Here is a 13,122-nt window from a genome sequence, read left to right as displayed (position 1 = left end):
AAGGCTGAATTCTGTTTCCCACACGCACGAGACGCCGTAAAAACCAGCAAATCACAACATGTATTATGAAAAAAGTCCCGCTAGCTTCATGCTAACTTGTATGAGAAAACGCATTGACATGCTAACAGTTAGCACAACAGTCGCAAAACTTGTCAGAACAAATTAAAATGAGCAAAATTTCACTGACGAAATCCAAAACACAAACTAATTATTTCAATACTAACAGGCAGATATTTCCCTCACTCAGAAAAAGACAAACAATGAAGAAAAACTCTGAAAACTCTGCAGTTAGCCTGAAAACACAAACAGGAAGCAGCTATGGAAGCCCGTGAGGTTTTGGACGATTCAAAATTTTGACACCAATATTTGTAATTTTACTGCAAATACACACCAGCTGTGAATATTGGTTATTGGCCTCCTTGATTACCAATAATCAGTATCGGCCCTAAAAAACCCATCAGTCCATCTCTACAGAGAAGAGGAGCACAGCAGCAGGAGGGTGAACACAGTGGCTGCAGGGCTCCTCTATTTTCCTCTATTTTTACACACACACACACACACACACACACACACACACACACACACACACACACACACACACACACACAGCTGCATGCAAACATAACATGAGAGAGCACGGCGGTGAGAAACACTGAGGAGAGGAGCAGAGAAAACATGAACCGACTGAAACCGGCGTCGGTCTGAGGCGACCTGACTGACCTCCTTCAGCTTCTCTGTGTCGGAACTGAAAAGGCGAAAATACATTAAAAACAGCTAAAGTCACTAAATCCACTAAACAAGATATAATGAGCTGAAATGGTCAAAACGACGAAACACACTGAAACTGCTCACATGGAAAATGAACAGATTTAAATAAACAGGCTAAAACTGCGACAGAAATGAGTCAAAATAATTGACAAACAGCTTTAAAAAAAAGAAGGTAAAATTGGTTAAAACTACTAAAACAATTAAAAAGGATTAAAGAGCTTGAATTCAAGACAACGTCTGACGTGGAGCACTTCATGAATTGAATAAAAGAGGTCCCCTTACCAAAAAGAAGTATACTTCAAGTACATAACCATAAGTATACTTAAGTATATGCAAGTTTACTTTCCCAAAAATACTTATACTTATACTAAATGATTACTTACAAGTATACTTGTTGGGACTAAATTGGCACCTTTTAAGTATACTTAAAGTATAGTTGCATATACTTTTAAGTATACTTCGAGTATGCTTAAAAGTATATGCAGGTATACTTTTAAGTAAACTTCCAGGTTACTTCAAATGTACAGTTAAGTATACTTTTAAGTATACTTTTAAGTACACACAAGTTTACTTCAAAGTAACATTTGAAGTATATTGTAAGCATCGTTTTAGGTAAGCAATTTACTAAAAACACGTAAGTACACTGGTAATAAAACATAGTGGGAATTTATTATTAATTTCATTTCTTCATTTTATTGTTTGGAATATAATGAAATCTTAATATAATACAGTAAATGATTTGTTATGCTCCCCGAGCCACATTAAAGATCACAAAAGCAACAGAACATGACAACAGTCAAACAAAGAGCAAATATGCAGAATACAATGTCCACATGTAATTACAAACAAATGAACTTCTAAACTTAAGGCAGTGGTGGTCGAAGTCAAACAGTCAGAGTTTATTCCTTGAGTTAAAGTCCCGTACCACTGGAGAAATAATACTCGAATACAAGAACATATGTTGAAAATACTAACTTGTGCACATATATGGCAACAGAACAGGGATAAACAATTTTCCTTGTGGATCAGTCCCATTGACAGCGCCACTTACAGTGCCTAACAACACTTTTAAAGGAGAGAAAATGCAGCTAATTTTGCACTTTTAACTTTGGAGCCATTCCATTAATACATACATACATGTCTATCTGGGGAAATTGTCTGCAGGGGTGCGCGTAGAACGTGATTGTCCTTATTCCATCTTGGATCCTTGTTTTAGGTTGAAGTTTTCATTGTTGCATTTCTTTCGGAGAATACGTCTGACATCTTGAACATTCATATTTGGATATTTGGACAAGGCATGGTCTGTGAGAAAAGCACACACACACACACACACACACACACACAGTCATAAAAACAAAATACATCATTTTAACTATGACGTCCGTTTCAGTAAAACATTTCAAATAATGCAAAAAAAGTAACAAAATCTCAAATATGCGGTGCCTACAGCACAAATTGTCTTGTGTTGTGTTTGATGTCAAAATAAAGCTTTTCCCCACTCAAAAACTTACTGAAAGCTACTAGTAGGTACTTTGAAATATAAACATGAAAAACAACAACTCCACGTGATTACTCGTCAATGGGACAACAAATCTTCAAAGATAATGTAGGACAGGGGTCGGCAATTAGATTTGGCATACGTCAGCACGTCTGTGAAGACGTCCACGCTGATAGGCTGTCCTGGCGCGAATTCACTTGAAAGGTTCAATTATTTCAACTCGAGCGACGAGCAATGGAGCGGCGGGTGGCGGGCGGCAGCGAGTGGCAGTGCAAGTTTACGGGTGCGTGGATTTTTCCCTGGAAACACTCGCCCTCCACCGCTCAAGATTGAGCGACAATCACGTCATTACAGTGACTTTGTATGTACCGTATTGGCCCGAATATAAGACGACTCCGATTATAACACGACCCCTATTTTTCAAAGATCATTTTGTGAAAAAAACAAAAAACAAATGTTGAAGACAATGTGGTCACTCATAAAACAACTTTTTATTATAGAATTATTAGAAACTCAAAAACTCACAACTGAGATAACATTTCACGAGATATAAAATGAAAAAAATATATTCTCATTCTCAAGATAAGAAACAACAAGCAACAAATAAGAACCTCAAGGGGTCCAAACTGCATAAATGATGTAAATAACTTTCCAGTGCCTTCAGCTGAATCAGGCTCTGGTGGTGGACATTCCGTCTTTCTGTTTTTCAGAGACGTATTCACTCACCCTTCTATCAGTCTCTCTGAAACGTCGCTCTCGGACCACGGAAAGCTTTTCTCATAGCGTTAGCATCTGTAGGCGTGTTTTCTGTGCTCTCCAATAAGAACGAGGCTCTGCTACACCAGATCTCCTGGCGGCTTGGCAGTAGTTCGATGACTCTGCTGCGTTGATCACCATCAGTTTAAAGTTGGTATCATGACTTCGCCTCTGTTGTTTGCTCAGTTGTCCAGCGTTCAGCCCCTTTGTTCCAGATGATCCGCCATTTTTCATCAGGTCATTTGATCTCATTTCATCGCACCACTCGCTCTCTGTTCAGCGATACTTTGGCTCCATCTAGCGGCGCGGATGGGTATTGACCATCTACCATAAGTCCGCCATTATAACACGACCCCACTTTTGAAGATGCAGTTTCTGGAAAAAAACATCGTCTTATATTCGGGCCAATACGGTAATCTCGTCGCCTGAAAAATTTGCGTCACGCCCGGTGGAAACACACCGTTACTGGAGAATAAACACACACGGTGAGCTTGGTGCAGCGCACTCACTTGCGCTCTCAGTTCACCAGACGAGGTGCCACTCCTCTTTATTTTTCAGTGACAACCCGGAAACCACGACTAAACAACACATCTTTCAAAGATTGTCTATTGCAACACAATGACAGATATCACACTCCAACAGGGGTGCGTGCCTCTGCTCGAGGGCCCGGGGTAATGCTTGCGTTTGAGCGCGCGCGTGTTGAAATCCTCTCGTGGGCCAGATTGGACAGTTCGGCGGGCCACATTTGGCCCGCGGGCCGCTAATTGCCGACCCCTGATGTAGGATGTGATTGTCGCCCATCGTTAACAGTTACTTCAAAAAGAATGCAACAGAGTACTACTTGCTATGGTTGTCTGTGGAATTTATTTTACAATTAAAAACATGTAAACTCACCAATGATGGCTTCAACCTTTTGACAATCAAGTTGTGGTTTGGACTCCACTTCCTTGTGTGCTCCAGACTGCCTTCCTGTTAAGCTTGAGTGAGCCAGTGTTTCCCTCCCAAACACCAGTACTGCCAGGTCTCCAATATAAATGGATGCGTTGCTGGTCCGCAGTGTGTTGAACTTCTTCCTGCTTACTTGCACAGATGAATTAGGCAGGAGAGAGACCTGAAAAACAAGTTATTTGCAATTTATTTTAATAATGCTTTACACTTGCAGTGTGCTTTAAAAGCTGTATATATAGGTTACACTTTTGTTTTCAACTCCAACACTGAACTCAATCATTCATTCAATGGCATGCTATTATAATACACACACAGCATCAGAGTGATCAGGTTTGTAGTTTTGCCCTTCAACACAAATGGCAACATGTCTATCATGTGTCTAAAAAATAGATAAGAAAAAAAAGAGCTACGATCCACCTCCAACATAAATGCTTACGTTTACCACTATGTCCCTGATCTAATGCACCTGAACAACAAACAGTAAATGCACCATCTCTGTCAAAGCTTATCCTAGATGCCAAAGAACAGTAATAAAAAGCAAAGGAGAAAGAAAGGAGAGGTGGTGTTCACTGGATATAAAAAGTACTCTTTATTTTCTATTTTTTCCTCAATCTTGATGTCTGACCAAAAGCATAGCTCTGAAGAGAAAATTCACAGTAACACATGATTTTAATGGACCCAATAGAAAACCACAGTGTTAAAATAATACACGAATATTTGTTGATAAAGCAAAGGTGTAGCTATGGATATTTTTCTTAGATCAGTGGAGCTTTTCTAGACATGGAAGAGTAAAATGATGATAATGGGCCGAACACCATTATCAGCTACATACAAAAACCATTATACCCTTACACATAAATTTTTTTAGGTGCATTGCTTTTACTAACAAGAAATAAAAACATGCTTCATTGGAAGGGGCTATTCCTCTTAAAACAAAATCTAAACAACTAAGGGAATGTGGCAATTATAAGATAATGGTGGTTTATGCATGGTCAGCAATAAGGTTGTTTTTTAAATAGGAAACTTACTAACAATCTGGCAATATATTGTGTTGCCAGATGTGTTGCCACATTGCCTCAAACGGTGAATGTAAAATAAAACCAAATATTGTGAACAAATCAAAATTACCATGTCATCAGACTCCACTTGAGCGGCAGATGGAAGAACTGACAAGTGTTGAGTTGTTGTACTGGCTTTTGAGGGACAGCATATGGATGACAACTGCTCACTGATGTCCTTCAACTGTTGTACAACTTTTGGAAGCTCTGTGAAATTAAACAAGACATAATTAATTCTACAAACTGCATATGACGCATAACTGTTGATTTTCCAGAGTAAGCGCTAATACAGTCGTACAGGAGTTTTCCATCTAAGCAAACATTCTTCACATTCTGTGGGTAATGAGACGGCATCCAGTGGACCCTCTGGACCCAGCTGGACGACCTGGACTTTGCTGATGATCTTGCTCTGCTCTCCCACAATCAACAACAGATGCAGAACAAGACCACAAGACTAGCCTCCAATGCCTCACAAGTCGGCCTCCGACATCCACCCCAACAAGACCAAGATCCTGAAAATCAACACCTTCAGCAGAGAAGTGGTGAAGTTGGGAGAAAGCAACCTGGATGAGGTCGACACTTTCACCTACCTTGGAAGTGTTATTAACCAGCAGGGAGGAACAGATACAGATGTTAAGACCCGCATCGGGAAGGCAAGAACAACGTTCATAGCGCTAAAGAACATCTGGCAATCCAACCTTATAATATCTCTCACCAAAATCTGCCTGTTCAACTCCAATGTCAAATCAGTCCTTCTATATGGAGCAGAGACATGGAGAACAACAAAGACCAACATCAAAAGAGTCCAGACCTTCATCAATTCATGCCTGCAAAGAATTCTAAAGATCCACTGGCCAAATACCATCAGTAATGCAGATCTCTGGGAAAGAACCAACCAAGTGCCAGCAGAAGAAGAGATCAGGAGGAGAAGATGGCAATGGATAGGGCCTACCCTGAGGAAACCATCAACAAACATCACACGACAGGCCTTGACCTGGAATCCTCAGGGGAAGAGAAAGAGAAGCCGACCAAAGAACACCTGGAGAAGAGACCTGGAGGCAGACGCCAAGCAGACCGGCTACACCTGGAGGGAGTTGGAGCGAATCGCCCAGGACCGTGGACGCTGGTGGACTGTTGTGGATGGCCTATGCCCCTCTGGGGGCCAAGTGAAGGTCAAGTAAAACATTCTTCAGCATTACTACAGAGTACAGACAAAGACCTAAGAATATTTGCCTACAATTAAATTGTTATATTAACCCATCACAGCTAAATAGGAAGGCAAATGTATTTGTACAGCACAATTTATACACAAGGCAATTCAAAATGCTTCACAGTTTCACAAGATCACAATAAGCAAATGAAATCATGAAATCAAATCGATATATAAAACAGATAAACCCATTCATCATTTACATTAAAAGTAAAAAACATGGGACAAATGGATATTTATTTATTTTATAGTCCCACTCAGTTTAGACATCTTTTAGTCTCAGGCAAGTGCTGGAGAACCATCAAAACTGACAGCTTCTCAGGTTGCACCACCCAGCACTGCAGTGTAATTTGAATTGAAAAATCTGTCACGATGTAAAGCGCTAGGCATAGTACCTCGACAGGGTAGTGTGATTCAACAGCGCAACATCCCCAGAATCACATGAAGAGATCAAATCAACAGTATTCATTAAGGTTAAAGAAATAAACTTGAAGTAGGAAAAACAGCCTGCACCCTTCCTCCCTTACCGCTTTCATTCAAATGTTTTGATCCAAGATGGATCTTCCTTAGGTCTTCCCGTGTCTGTGTGTGTCACGTTCTCCTTTTATTTAGATGTTTCTGAACGTTGTCTGAATAAAAGTAGTAAAGGAGTAAGTGTGCAGGCTGTTTTTCCTACTGCAATATTCAATAAACTATTCTGGCACCTGTTGGAGATGTGAGTATATTTATTTGGCTGTAAAGAAGTAAACTTACCTCTTAGAGCCTCGACAATTTGTTTTGTATTGTCAGCTTGGATCCTTTTGTTCTCTGCTCTTAATTGCTTAATTTGGAGCATCGCCCTGCTCCAGTTCCGTGGCTGGTCTTCATCTGACAAGTCAGCGGGTGACTATAGCACAAAAACAGCAAATACAAACACAATAACATGTTTTGAAAATGTAAGTGACTGTGAAAAACTTGAAAAATTTCTCTGATTAAGTATATTAGGTTTGAGTTGACTGCAGGCTTAGATTTTTTTTTTTTTTAACTAAAAAGGCCTTCGTTAAACAGTATCAAAAAATAGCATGGGTACACACACCTCCAGAGAAAGACAGAGAGAGGGGAGACAGAGACAGGAGAGAGAGAAAATACAGAAAGAGTAGAGAGAGAGAGGGTTGAGTACCTCAACTCCTTGTTCCATAAGATCTCTTTTTAATTCCTCAATCATTTGATCTGCAGCCTCTTTAGCGCGACAGACCTTTTTTGCTTGTGGCTGGCAAATTGAAACATTGATATCAAAAAACATTGTTGATATGGGACTGAGAAACCATTATTCTGTACAGGAGAGATTTATACTTTTTTCTATAAATGTATTACCTGTTTTGATGCTTCTGTATCATCTTCAATCCACCTTTTTGGTTTACGTTTTCTTTTTTGCCCCTCTCCTTGATCTTCATTTTTTTTCCATATGTCTTCCCCCAAGATGAATGCTTCTCTCTTTTGACAAAGATCGTTGTAGTTGTCTATATAAAACACAAGATGTGAAGCAATGACACAGACATTACCTGATTAAATATACATCAGACTGAGAGCAAGAGAGGGCAGCATGCTTCTGATGTAAATTAGATGGTCATAATTCAGCTATTTTTTTCAAACTCTACTGTGATAAAAGTAAACATAGCCCATTTTGCGGATAACGCAGCGGTGCGCAGCGTATCATGGAGGTGTTGGGACATTATTTGAGCAGATATCAGCAGATAAAAACACTCTGCTCTGCGTCGAGGACTGCTGCTGCAGAGCTAAAGACCTTCAAGTTCCTCGAGAGACTTTGTGCGCATGACACAGGACGCTGTATAATCCGCTTCACCCATGTTCAAGAATTTTGTTTTGTTTTGTAGTATCAGTGACTTGTGATGGATACTTAACAAGAGGCTTTTATTGAGTACTAACATAAATAAACTAGTTGATTTTTAGATATGTGAACTGAACTTTGAGTTAGTTCTTTTTATTTTAAGTATGAACTCTTCATATGCCAATAATGCAGCTATTCACAATGGCGGTAGCCTATCCGCGGCAAAAAAAAAAAAAAAACATTGCATTAAAAAAAAGACTTGTTTTAGCCATACAGACACGGCTGAAACGACCAATAAACGCAGTGTTTTCTGCAAACTGAACGATAATTAGGTAGGCGGTAATGTAGATAATATAATTGCACCAATTGAGTTTTTGTCGCTAACTGTTCTGTGCAATTCCTGAATGGATTTGAAAGATTTAAAAACTTAAATGGAGCTAACAAATATCTCCCGCCACAAAATAAATTACTAAAAAAAAAAACAATGGCCTGCTAAAAAAGAAAACGTATCGTACTTACCGCTCAACATCAGAATCTTAGCAGGAAAAAACTCTGGCCCGTCTTTCCGTTTCTTTCCTGGCTGCCATTTCACTCTCCTCCATCCTTCTTCAGAATCAAGATTCGGACACTGACTAATTGCCTTTGAAGAAAGGTCCGCCTGATCTTCGTTGCTTAGCCAACTTATTTTCCCTACCTCCACTGTGTGGTCTTTAAAATAATAAATTGCGTAAGCCATAATGAAGGAATATTTGTCGTTTTGGGAACAGTCCGAGTCACAGCCAAGGCTCAGTGAGCGGGAAGATGTTTAAGAGCGCGAAATGAACTATCGCGAGATAGGCGCATTTTAATAAAGTAGTCCCGCGAGATGACTGTGACAATGCATGCTGGGTAGGAGAATGAGCTAATGGCGAGACGTTCGGGACCTTGAGCTAATGGCGAAACGTTCGGGACCTTACAAAAGATATTTGGAGGATGACACAGAAAGAATCCCAAAAAGTACACGTTGCAGATGGAAGAAAGCAAAAGTAAGTATTTACGGTAATTTTCTCATTTAAAACTGTTCAAAATTCGCTGAAAAAATGCAAAGTGAGTGACACGTTTGCCAGTTTGTCTGGCGAGACACGGAAGTCAAAAACATCGTTTTTTCCTTCAGAGATTAAATTTTAAATTTTGCCCTATTATTGTCTTCAACATGTTAGCAGTGATGGCAACAGTAAATTCTGGTTTCAGCTGAAAGTTGTAGACCGGGGCGGGGGGGAGACGTTGACAGACGGAACAGGTGCGGTTCTTGCAGACGGGTGGCGAGCAGATGTTAGCCGAGCAGCCAGCGGGGGATAGCTTGCCGGGGAGAGCAGTCTGGGAAGAGCAGCCACCGGACCTGTCGATGACAGCTCCGGTGGCTTGGTGCTTTCCGTTCGCGGTGCTCAGCCTCACGCCAGGAACGCCCTGGAGAGACAGCGAGATCCCAAAGTGGCTTGTGGCCGGCCACTAGGCGGCAATGCCATATGGCCGTTCTGTTGTGCCACAAGCCATTCAGGAGTGGCTTATGGCTGACCCAGCACTGGCGTATGGCACGACCACTAGAGGGAGCAGTGTGTAAACACCAGTCGTCTTGACAACCACAAATTCACTTTACGGTACAGGGTATTTGCGACGTGTTTTTTTTTTCTTTATTATCAGAACGACTGGAACATTGTAAACATATGAGGAAATGTCATTATGCAATGTGCTTTTAAATTAAGTGGAAGTGCGATTAAGGTTCGTTATATTTTTTATATCTCACACCGACATCTGTAGACGTATGGTCGCCGATGACTTAACAATTAAAGTCAAGTGACCGTCTGTGTTATAGAGGCTACGGTGGCTAGGCTAACCGTTGCTGCTGAGGTGTGTGTGTGTGTGTGTGTGTGTGTGTGTGTGTGTGTGTGTGTGTGTGTTGCAAGACTTACATATGTTTTTATGATGGACTGTGCATTATTTATAGTCTCATATCGTAACTATTATAGTTGATTACCTCTTAAAAGGGTCATAAGTCATTATTTTACTTTTGAAAGCATCCGGGTGGCGTTGGCATAAGGCAGCGGACCGGGTGGATAGAGCAGTGCACCGGGGACCGGTGGGGGGTGTGGCGGCAGCTGCGTGGGGCAGTGCACCGGGGACCGGGAGGGGGGTGGTGGTGGCGGCTGTGTAGGGCAGTGCACCGGGGACCAAGGAGGTCGGGGGGTGTGGCAGCAGCGGCACTGGCGCGACCGGGGTGGTGCATATGGTATTACAGGTTCGCCACATGGCGTGTCACATTTACCATATGGCATCACCGGCTGGCCATATGGCGTGCCATATTTGCCATATGGCATCACCGGCTCGCCATATGGCTTGCCATATTTGCCATATGGCATCACCGGCTGGCCATATGGCGTGCCATATTTGCCATATGGCATCACCGGCTGGCCATATGGCGTGCCATATTTGCCATATGGCATCACCGCCTCGCCATATGGCGTGCCGTATTTGCCATATGGCATCACCGGCTGGCCATATGGCGTGCCATATTTGCCATATGGCATCACCGCCTCGTCATATGGCGTGCCATATTTGCCATAGTGCATTTCATTTTTGCTACATGGGATTTCGTGTTTGTTGCATTGCCTTTTAGTTTTACAATGTTCTATTTCTGTGTAATGGCAAGACATGTACTTGTACTTGTATTTTTATAAATTACTGTATATTATGAATAGTATTATATTAAAACAGTTCTAACACACCTGTTTTTGGGGGGATTTTTTTTTTTTTTTTTTTAGAGCATAGCTCCAACATGATCTGCCACCAGAGAAAACAGCTGGAGCCTCTCCAACACTGCACTGCGCGTCTTGATCACCATGGAAACCAAGAGGTTCTGCAATCATCTGGAAGTGATTACAACATTATCTCTTAAATGTTGTTTATTTCTGATTAAATAAATGTGTATTTACCCTTACAGTGGTCTGCGTGCTCCTCGTTACTTCCACCTTACCACACGTCCCAATTGAAACAACCACATAGCTCATTAATTTATGATCCAAATAATAATTCATGATCCAAATTATGACCAAGAACTATATTTTAAAATCAAGTGTCTCATATTGGTCATGTAAATAATATCACGGAGAATCACGGACTGAACGAGTGTTTTTTTTTTTTTTTGACAGAGGGCGTTGCTCCAAGAAGTTTGAGCAAAAATACAATTCTCTGCATTGAATAATGACCTCAGGTAGACGTTCAAAACATAACAAAAATCACAAAAATAGTTTCTCAAACAGATCAGAAGCCCCAATATGTAACATTAAAAAAAGACTATCGAACGGGGAAGTCTCTAAATTATAATTTACACAGTGCTTCTCTGGCAATACATGTACATTTTATCTTCATATTTTCCACTCGGTTTATGGATGTGATCTGTAGTTTTTTGTTTAAATGCGCAATCTGTCTATTTTGTCTTCTAAAATGCCGCTCCGCTGGTTGTTAGGCTGTTCCTAAGGACTCTGAACTCTGACCCGGAAGTACCTCACGGACGGATTTTTTTTTTAACGGAGCGAGTTTTTGCTCTTAAACTAATTATATTTGTCTACAAATACGCTTCTGTGCATTATATAACAAGTTCTGTTTAATTTTAAGGTGTATTCATCTTCATACAGTACATACATTTGCTGAAACAAGTTTGTTTCCGTTCGATAGTCTTTTTTTAATGTTACATATTGGGGCTTCTGATCTGTTTGAGAAACTATTTTTGTGATTTTTGTTATGTTTTGAACGTCTACCTGAGGTCATTATTCAATGCAGAGAATTGTATTTTTGCTCAAACTTCTTGGAGCAACGCCCTCTGTCAAAAAAAAAAAAAAACACTCGTTCAGTCCGTGATTCTCCGTGATATTATTTACATGACCAATATGAGACACTTGATTTTAAAATATAGTTCTTGGTCATAATTTGGATCATGAATTAATATTTGGATCATAAATTAATGAGCTATGTGGTTGTTTCAATTGGGACGTGTGGTAAGGTGGAAGTAACGAGGAGCACGCAGACCACTGTAAGGGTAAATACACATTTATTTAATCAGAAATAAACAACATTTAAGAGATAATGTTGTAATCACTTCCAGATGATTGCAGAACCTCTTGGTTTCCATGGTGATCAAGACGCGCAGTGCAGTGTTGGAGAGGCTCCAGCTGTTTTCTCTGGTGGCAGATCATGTTGGAGCTATGCTCTAAAAAAAAAAAAAAAAAAATCCCCCCAAAAACAGGTGTGTTAGAACTGTTTTAATATAATACTATTCATAATATACAGTAATTTATAAAAATACAAGTACAAGTACATGTCTTGCCATTACACAGAAATAGAACATTGTAAAACTAAAAGGCAATGCAACAAACACGAAATCCCATGTAGCAAAAATGAAATGCACTATGGCAAATATGGCACGCCATATGACGAGGCGGTGATGCCATATGGCAAATATGGCACGCCATATGGCCAGCCGGTGATGCCATATGGCAAATATGGCACGCCATATGGCGAGGCGGTGATGCCATATGGCAAATATGGCAAGCCATATGGCCAGCCGGTGATGCCATATGGCAAATACGGCACGCCATATGGCGAGGCGGTGATGCCATATGGCAAATATGGCACGCCATATGGCCAGCCGGTGATGCCATATGGCAAATATGGCACGCCATATGGCCAGCCGGTGATGCCATATGGCAAATATGGCAAGCCATATGGCGAGCCGGTGATGCCATATGGCAAATATGGCACGCCATATGGCCAGCCGGTGATGCCATATGGTAAATGTGACACGCCATGTGGCGAACCTGTAATACCATATGCACCACCCCGGTCGCGCCAGTGCCGCTGCTGCCACACCCCCCGACCTCCTTGGTCCCCGGTGCACTGCCCTACACAGCCGCCACCACCACCCCCCTCCCGGTCCCCGGTGCACTGCCCCACGCAGCTGCCGCCACACCCCCCACCGGTCCCCGGTGCACTGCTCTATCCACCCGGTCCGCTGCCTTATGCC

At 41.4% G+C, this 13,122-nt stretch overlaps 1 protein-coding gene and 1 long non-coding RNA gene across 2 annotated transcripts in view; both read right to left on the bottom strand.

Moving 5' to 3' along the window:
- The window catches only part of ntm (neurotrimin), a 511,763-nt gene that overhangs the window by 325,385 nt on the left and 173,256 nt on the right, over positions 1-13,122 (bottom strand). The gene's annotated exons all lie outside the window — the stretch shown is intronic.
- On the bottom strand, positions 1,999-8,015 carry LOC115395245 (uncharacterized). Its single transcript, XR_003932260.1, has 6 exons — positions 7,592-8,015; positions 7,398-7,487; positions 6,992-7,124; positions 5,099-5,235; positions 3,917-4,133; positions 1,999-2,070 (listed from the first exon to the last, which is right to left on the bottom strand). It is a non-coding gene; the product is annotated as an uncharacterized LOC115395245 (long non-coding RNA).

Source organism: Salarias fasciatus, chromosome 10 (genome assembly GCF_902148845.1).
Source record: "Salarias fasciatus chromosome 10, fSalaFa1.1, whole genome shotgun sequence".
Lineage (NCBI taxonomy): Eukaryota > Metazoa > Chordata > Actinopteri > Blenniiformes > Blenniidae > Salarias > Salarias fasciatus.
The sequence above is the reverse complement of the archived record's forward strand: the minus strand, read 5'-3'. Positions and strand labels throughout refer to the sequence as shown.